The following is a 9,663-nucleotide window of genomic DNA, read 5'->3' as shown; positions in this document are numbered from 1 at the left end:
TTTGATTTCAAAGATTGAAATGAATAAAAAACATTAGCTGAGAAACAACAAACCAGTATAATATGTCTTTTCAAAACCAAATTGATCTTTTCTGTGGTAACTAAAACATGCTGCTGGCAGTTTTCAGACTTCTCAAATAACATGAACAAAATTAGGAAAATTTACAGTAAGAAATGAAGATGCAATTCAGGTCCCTTCTCATCAGTGACAAGATTTTTCGGACACCAAGAACAAGTGTTTCTAATATTTGTGTTCAATATTTTTTCTCAATATATGTGCTGAGGTTTATACATATAACGTAATGTGTGAAGTTATTTTTGAAGTTAATCACAAAACTTGGTATCCCTGACAATCTGAATGTGCAAGTACATTGACTGTGGAGTAAAAATGCACCCATAATAATATTTTAATGTAACATTAATAGTTATAAATTACATTCTACACTGCATATCACCATGTTTTGTATTATTTTCTATCACCTTTATCTGTTTTAGTGTGCTGTTTGTGTCAAAGGAAATATTTAAAGTGACTGCCTGGTTTGTTACACAGCACTAGGTGCTGCCATTTTTCTGAACAGCACAAACCACTGTGTGGCCTTGGACATAGGAAACAAGGATGCAAATTAAATTGGCAGTTTCATTGCTAATTGGTAAATTGCTGTTCCCTCAGATCACCTCAACCACCTAGAAACTATTGCATGAAAATAAATCTATGAAAATAAACCTAGCTGTGTGATAATAATTGTGTTCATATGGTTTACTTCCAAAGATGTTGGAATTGTTAACTGGATGCCCTTAAGTGCTAATATTGGTGTGTGTGTGTGATACAACAGATTTCAGATTTAGCTCATCTTCTTCCTGACATTTAGCATCATGCGTTGCTGACCAAAACCTTCTGCAAATGTCATATATTGTCAGCTCTCCTCTTGATTTGATGGCATGTAATTGAATAGGACGTGACTTGAAGTGGTAGTATTTTTGAAGTGAAGTTATTATAAATGTATTTAGTTATTTGTCAGTAACCAGGCTCTTAGAAAATAACTAGATGAAAAGTTTTCACATAATATGAATACCTTAAATCTGGCTTCTGGAGCAGCTGTCTCCCTTTGGCTCCTTTCCCCTTCTTTTCCTGAAGACATCATTATCCACAGCTCAGACTATGTGACGGTATCCCAGTTTAGAACCCCATAAAGCATCCTGTACCAGAGTTATGGTTACTTCCATGCCATAGCAAGAACTTGCTGTCCTGGCAATTGCTGTAGATATTCCTCAGCTACTTGCCTTCCTCTGGCTGTGTTTTCAAGACCACCTATGTCCCATTGAGGACACCTGGATAGCAATTGGCTTATAGATTTTGCATTTTTGCTCTGTTTTGAAGAGCTGTGGTCTTTCTTTCATGTGAAAAGGAGAGGCACAGAATCATAGAATCATAGAATTGTTCAATGCATGTTCTGTGACTGAGAATGACCCCATAGACTATATTGCCTATTTTGGTTGTTTATCATCTCCCATAAAAGTGACATGCATACATGAGGTGGGACATAGCTATATATCATGCAGGACTGAAAGAAGAAATTAGATTTAAGGAAAAAAAAATCATCTAGGAAAATACAATTTTCCCAGCTATAATTCATCCCTAATTAATCGGTGCAAAAATCTCATTTTCTGTTAAGTATCATACTTTTTTTTTTCTTGCTGTTTTTTGTTATTGTGAATCGATTGTTCTTTTTTCCTGATTTTGTGAAAGGTTTATTTTCGCATTTTGTCGTGCATACAGCGCTCAAGGCAATACTACTGTGATGCACCAGAGCCAGGACATCAAACCCATAATAACTTAGGCAGAATATTGCCACCCAAGTTTTCAGTATTGTTCTTGATTTTTAGTTAATTATCTTATAAATATTCATAAAAAAAAAACTCACATATTTTAAAATATGTTACAGGTATTTTTTTTCCTAAATGCTCAAAAATAGTGCTTCTTGAAGAGTTGTATCTGGATATTATATTACTCTGCAGTCTGAATCATTGACCAGAAAATCTGAATTAAATGGTAGGTTTGATTTATTTTTGAAGGTAACATCTCAAGCAGTAGTTATTTCAGCAAAATCAGATATTACCAAACCAGGGAAAAGCAATTTCCTTCTTCTCAGACACTCAAGTAGCAGTGAATAAGAAAGCAAGTACTTCTGAACTCTTTGAAACAGTTCTGCACTTTCATCTTCCTGATCTTGAGTTCTGCAAATCTTTAAAGTTTGGAGGTTGCATACAAGTCTGGAATATGATCTGACTATCTATCCTTTAGATAGGCAGAAAAGCTAACACAATGGATGTTAGAAATCAACTATAAATCTTCCAAACAGAAGTCTTCATCTTTATAAAAAGAAATGAAATGAAAAGAAAACTTAATATAAATATTCTTCTGCCTCTATCAGTATTTAAAACTACTCTGGGTAAAATATGCAGGACGTTGCCTGTGTTTCATGTATGTTGAGAGAATGATATAAAGTATTAAACAGTACATTTAAATCTGACAATAGACAATTGCTATTGTATTAGAAATACTACTTTGTCATGGTAAACTTACTTTTAAAGATGTTAGATAATTGCATTTAATAGCATGCTAGTTAAATGTAGACCACAGAAAATTAATTTTAATAGGAATGGGTAACAGATTTATGTACTCAACCATTTATCACTGTGCATTTAAAACAAAAACAAAAACAAACAAACAAAAAAAAACCTGATCATAAAGTTAACGGTCATTAATCTGCAACATCATATGCTGCATTGTTAAAGTAGTCTCCAGTGGAGAAAAATATATCTGAAAGTATCACATTATATGTCTGAATGCACATGATAATAAAAACATTGAAGACATGGTTAGTGCTGAACCAACCACACTGCATTTAAGATTTGCACTTTTCACATTACCCTTTTTTTTTTTTTCTTTAAAGAGAATAAAAAGTAACTAGTGCAAAACCAGTCATTTAAATACATTTTTTATTCCTCCAACTAACAGCAGTAAAACACATTTGGAAAAAAAAAAAAAAAAAAAGAGGATTAATGTCTTCAAATTACATTGGTATCTTCCCTGTGCACATACTTCCCCTTCCCAGAATGTTTTAAAGATGGTAAGGAACAAAACTTTAAATAAAAACTACTTTCAGAAAAATCTAAGCCACCATAGTGATCAACCATCTTGATAGAGAGTCAATCTTCTAGATAGACTCTTTTTCTCATTTTCTCTCCTTTTTTCTTTGTTTCTTTGTTTTAATGGATCTGTCATGATTAATCTCCCTTTGAGATTGCTTGCTATAGTAATCATATTGTCCATAAGACTCTACGGTAATTTACAGAGTACTAAGTACTCAACGTTTCAGATTTCTCATAAAACAAATCTCCAATCATTTTTGCTGGCAAATGCTTTTGTGTTTCATAAAATTACCAAAGCCATCCTATTTTCCACATATCTAGACAAAAGAAAACAAACAAATGAACAAACAAACAAAACCAAATGATTAATAGAAACACAAAAAGATGCAATGAAAAAAGGATCTCCCTGCCCACACTGTTGTCACCAGGGAAGCTTTTCTTGACAAGTGGGGATTTTCCTCCTACATCACTGTAGCTATGTCTAAAGGCCAGAAGAATTCCTTAATCATTCTGAACTAGTATTTGTTATGTGCTTTTAAAAAATAACTTTTTTTTTAAAGTACAACCCACAGAAAAGAATAGACAAATCTCAATATTGCATTGTTCAAATGTTAATGTTTTGACTTTTTAGCACGTTTTTATGTCAACTTTTAAATAAAAAGTGATAGGATAAGCAATAATAAGCAATTGCTTACACTAATGGTTATTGCAGTTTTTGTCGTTGAACCAAATATTTTAAGCAGGATAAGCAGAAGAAATTATATTTAAGATGTTAATCTTATTTGAGAAAACATAAAGAATATAAAAAATAGTAGCTTGGCGAACTTTATCTCATATACATATTTAAAATGTGCTGAACTGATTTTTCATAAGAAAATTATGTGTTCAGTTGTTAGAATCTGCACAGGTGTATGTTATTATTTTGCTTTCCTGTGGTGCTAATAAAGATAGAATGGCTACAATTTAAGATACACCATAATAAGTTTTTGATAACTCCTGTTGATTTCCAGAATAAGACAAAGAAATGTAGCTTTTTTTTTTTTTGAATCAAAATTAAAAAGAAAAAAAAATCCAATTGTTTCATTAAATTAGGAACTTACACTGTCTAGGACTTGAAGTAATGATATATTTTTTTTTTCTGCCACTTAAAAATCAATAATAACAGACGTACTATAAGGCCTGAAGAAAGAAACCTTGTCTTTATTATTTTTTTCCCCAAAATTTTTAGCCACAGGAATGGGTGAACAAAGACAAAAAAATGTTAAGAACTTCTATGAGGCTTTCCCGGGTAAAATATGGCTTTCTCTTTAGTTTAATGCAACCCAAATAGCAAAAACTAAACAACGTACAAACAGTTGTAAGGAAAAAAGATATATATATATATATATCATTCTCAGGATACCTTTTCTGGCTGTTTTGTCTTTAGTAGTGTCCAAATCCTACTGGAAGAGAATGCCCTGACAGTTCAGATGGTCATTTTTTTAAGAATAAAAGAAGCTTATACACCCAGTGTGCATCTCAAGCTCAATACTTAGATTGACTCTACTCTTCATAATGAATCAAAATAGTGTACATAATATATAAAGGCAACACCCTTTAGTTAAATATATATGCATCCTCAGAAACATATTCTGAAACACAACCTCTGACTACAACACCTAGACACAATGTATCCTCCAGTCCTACATTACACTGTTTGAATGTCCTATAATCTTCCTGGTAGTGCCATCTGCTGCTTCATGGACTTGATAATCCATTATATTGCAACCACTTTCTACATAATGAATTACCATAGTATATGCATTCCAATGCCATCCTTTTCCCTACTACTTATAGTACTAGATAACAGTGTGCTTGTTGTAAAGCCATGCATTAGAAGGATGGAATTGTCTGTTCCAGGATGGCTATCACAGAATCATAGAACAGCTTGGGTTAGAAGGTACCTTAAAGACCACCCAGTTCCAACCCCCTGCCATGGGCAGGGTTGCCACCTACTAGGTCAGGTTGCCCAGGACCTTGTCCAACCTGGTCTTGAAAATCTTCAGGGATGGGGCATCCACAGCCTCTCTGGAGTGAAGAATTTCCTCCTAACCTCTAATCCAGATCTCCCCTCTTTTAGTTTAAAGCCATTCCCCCTCATCCCGACATTATCTGATAAAGCAATGAGTAGTTATCCATCTTTTTTATTTTAAGTACTTTAAGTACTGAAAGTTGCAATGAGGTCTCCCCAGAGACTTCTCTACTGTAGGCCGAACAGCCCCAGCTCTCTCAGCCTTCCCATGTAGGAGAGGTGGTCCAGCCCCCTGATCATCTTTGTGGCCCTCCTCTGAAGCCGCTCTAACAGCTCCACATCCTTCATGTGCTGGGAGCTCCAGAGCAGTACTCCACGTGGGGCCCCGCAAGGGCAGAGTAGAGGGGGACAATCACCAGTGACTGTGATGGATCACAGAAGCAACAGAAAATGAGGACTTTCAGGCTCTGTCTGAGGTTATGTCATTAGTAAGCATGTCTCTCCTGCCAGTAAGTATTTTATCCTATTATGAGGACATTGCACACAATGACACAGATGCCCAGTTGCCCAGTTTGTCTCCCTGCTCAGTCTCCCTTCTGGTGCTTCCATGCTCAGAGGACTGGGAAATCTGCAGCAGCGGATGTGGAGCAGACTTTACTCTCTTCTTCTCTTACTGGCATAGATGAAGTTTATTACTGCTTTTACTACGTCTCTTCTCTGCTACCCCAACATTTTTTATTTATTTATTTATTTTTCCCCCAACTATTCAACTCTTCAGCATAGTTCAGGCTTTCTATGCTGCATTCTGTTATCAATAGGCAATAAATTATATTTATCTCCATATGCTGTCTGTTTTGCCCATGATGATAATTGTTGAGTGATCTCCCTGTACTTATCTCAACCTATGAGCTTTTTCCATTGTATTTTTCCCCTTCTTCCTTTTCAGGAGGGGGAGTGAGAGAGCTGTATGGTTGTGCTGGTGTTACCTACTGGTGCTGGAGCTACTCAGAAGTGCTAAACCACCACATTGTTTTTGAAATAAAATGTTCAGTTGCAAAGAGAACAGATTTCAGAAGATATGTCACAATTTTGTTCTACGTTTTTCCTTAACAGAATTTTTATTTTGCATCCCATCTGCAGAATATCAGAGAAATCCCTGATTATAAACATATATTTAATTATAGTTAAAGTAAAAATTAATAAACATGAGAGATTAGTATAAATAAACTCAATACTCCTGTATAACCAGTACTTAAGAAGTATATGATTTCTTGGGATTTTCAAAAACTATGTTAATGTTGAAGAGAATTAATAACATTAAAAAAGTCAATGAAGACAACAGCTGTTGAAATATAGTCACCTTTTTGCTGTGAACTAGGATGGGATCTTCATCTCAGTCCATATAATCTATTAACAGCCAGAGGGCCTTAAGCAGCCATCAAAGTCAGAGGACTTAAAGGTGAAGTTCCCCAAATTTATACCCGTCATCCTTAACCAGCACTCAGTCACGCAAGATTAATTGCAAAATGTCATATTCAGAAGATACCTATCTGTTTTAATTCATGATCCACAATTCAAATTCACAAGGTATTTCAATCTTTTCCCCATAATTCCATTAAATGTGAAAATTTTCACTTGATGCTAAATGCTTTTCTACCTAAGTGTTACTTCTTCGGTCTCTCAAGTTTGCTCTAGTTTAACCTATGTAAATTCAGAATAGTGTCACTGACTTCAGCAAGAGATCATCATGACCTCATGACTTTAGCATCTCCCCTGTGTATGCCTCTAATGTGTTGTTAATCTCTGCATGATTGTGTGTTTCCTGCTTGTGTAAATCCTTTAAGCATGCAGTGCATTCTGACTTTATTTTACTGACATTTATTAAAGTATTCAAATATGCTGTTTCACAAAACCCTACCTACCTCAAGGTGATATTCCAAGTTTGTGCATGTAATTCTTTTACCCTCAGGGAAAAGAACGTGGCTGAAAGCATTTGAGCTGGAACTGTGAGTGGTATGTTTTTCAGGCATTCATCTAATCCGAGCAAGCAGCAGTGGGTTCCAGAAACTCTCTTTGTTTGGTCAGGCACTTTGGAAAGACTGAAGGGCATTGTTTTCCTTTCACTCGCTGCCAACCTGCCTTCTTTCTTATATAAGTAAATGTTCTTTAAAATGAGTACATAAAAAGTAATTTACAAGAACTGGTTTCAAAAATAAAAATAATTAAAAAAAAAACTACCAAAAAAACACCAAAAACAAAAAACAATGCTGTTTTGGAAATTGAGCAGTGTAAGTAAGGATCACATAATATTTATCAGCAATCCCTGCAGGTCTACAAATGCAACATTCTTATTTTTAACACAGAAGCATTCACGCATGAATGCAGTCTTCAAACCATCTCTGACTCTACTGCACAGAAAGCACTAGACTTGCACTCAAGAACTGAATTATGCTTGTGATACTTCACTAATTTGTAATGTTTAATCAAGGTTTTGTGTAAGACTTTGCCTGTGTGCCTAATGCTGTGGTTTAACCCGGCAGACAGCTAAACAGCACACAGCTATTCGCTCACTCTTCCCCTCAGTGGGATGGGGGAGAAAACTGAAAACAAAAGTACAAGAACTTGTGGGTTGAGATAAGGACAGTTTAATAAGAAAAAAATAAAGGGCATAAACTACAATAACGACAAATAACAAAACGATTAAACAAATAAATGGTGCACAATGCAGTTGCTCACCACCAGCATACCAATGTCCAGCCAGACCCCAAGCAGTGGCACCCCCCCAGCCAACTCCTCCAGTTTTATTGCTCAACATGACACCGTATGGTATGGGGCATCCCTTAGGCCAGTTTGGGTCAGCTGTCCTGGTCTTGTACCCCCTTCCCATCTTCTTGCACACCCCCAGCTGCAGGGCAGCATAAGAAGCAGGAAAAGTCTTTGGCTCAGCATAACACTGCTCTGCAACAACTAAAACATCAGTGTGTTATCACCACTGTTTTCATCTTAAATCCAAAACACAGCATCTTACCACTCCTAGGAAGAAAATTAACTCTATCCTAGCCAAAATTAGGACAGCAAAATAGTACAAATTTTCTTGTTGGTCTTTTAACGTAAAATGTAGTATAAAAGTATTATGCTATATGTATCTCTTTCAATTATATCAACTATAAAAAATTGTTTATATCTGATCCTGCTATTGTTTAAAAAGTAGAAAATAGCAGGAAGAAGTTTTGAATAAAACTCTCATGGAAGGTCATTGGTCATTCTTATTCTCAAAAAGATCACCTATTCAGACCAATTCATTCTCTGTCTTTGAAAGCTGTCCGAATGTCTCAAACAGCACTGGAAGCTTTCACAATAGATTTGGGAAATCCCTCTTTTGCTAGTAGAAATATTTTATTCCAAGAATCATTCAAGTTGAGCTGTCGCCACAAAATTTAACAGTTTCTGTTCTAATACTGGTCGGTTATAAGAATTATATTTATTAATTTATTGCAAAATAGCCAGCCTTCATAAAGGATCAGAAGTGTTACTTGCTACTCATCATACGTGTCCAATCAATGAACAAATCTAAGCCAAGGCCTACTGAACTTAATTTACTGTTGTTGTTTTTTCCCCCCAAAAAAAATCTCTCAGTGATTGAACATTCAAATATTCTAATGGAAATGTTGTCTCTTTTTCACACTACTGGAGATTAAAAGCAAAATCAATAGAACCACCATCATCCCCTGCAGGTAACTTTTACTCTTCAGTTGGTTGCTCCACATATCATACCATGAGGCAATTAAGAGCTTTTGTCACTATAGTCTTGACCTCAGTAAGTAAAACTATCTTGTCAGTCAAAGCATAAGTCAATATTTTTTAATGTACTGAATTATTGCTTCTTTGGAGACTGAGATGAGGACTCAATTCACTTCACAGTAAACTTAGCGTTAAAGGAATGCACAAGGATGCTGTCATCTAACACGGTCTCTCCTCTTTAAATTTCAAAGATAAAACTAACCATTCAAGATGTTTTCTTTTAAAAAGAAAATCTCCTGTGAGGAAACATAAATTATATCATATCTTACAGACTAAAAAAAAAGTACGTTCAAATCTTACGCAATAAGAATTTTTCTAATCTCTAGGTTTGTATTTACACTGATAGACAAGGTGATGAATCCCATTACCTTAGACCATTGAAAAGAAAGTTGTCTACAGCCTCCAAAACAGCATCAGGATAACAGAGCATGGCAGATGATAGGGTGAAGACAACATCCAGAGGCATCTGCTAGCTGGAGTGGGAACATTCTCCATGCCAGCTCTGGTGCACGCAGCCTGAGAGCTGCCTACCAACTGCCTGTTCTTGTGTAGGGATCTGTGCTGGAGCCCAGCAAACATGACCTGCAAGCAACCAAACTCAGAGGAACAGAGGAGGTACTGCAGGTTGCTTCTCCAGCAAATGCAGGGGCCTGGAAGTACAGTCCCTCCACACACACCCTGCATCACTTCTGATTTCTC

This window comes from Anser anser (assembly GCF_964211835.1).
Source record: "Anser anser genome assembly, chromosome: Z".
Lineage (NCBI taxonomy): Eukaryota > Metazoa > Chordata > Aves > Anseriformes > Anatidae > Anser > Anser anser.
This window is presented reverse-complemented; position numbering follows the sequence as displayed.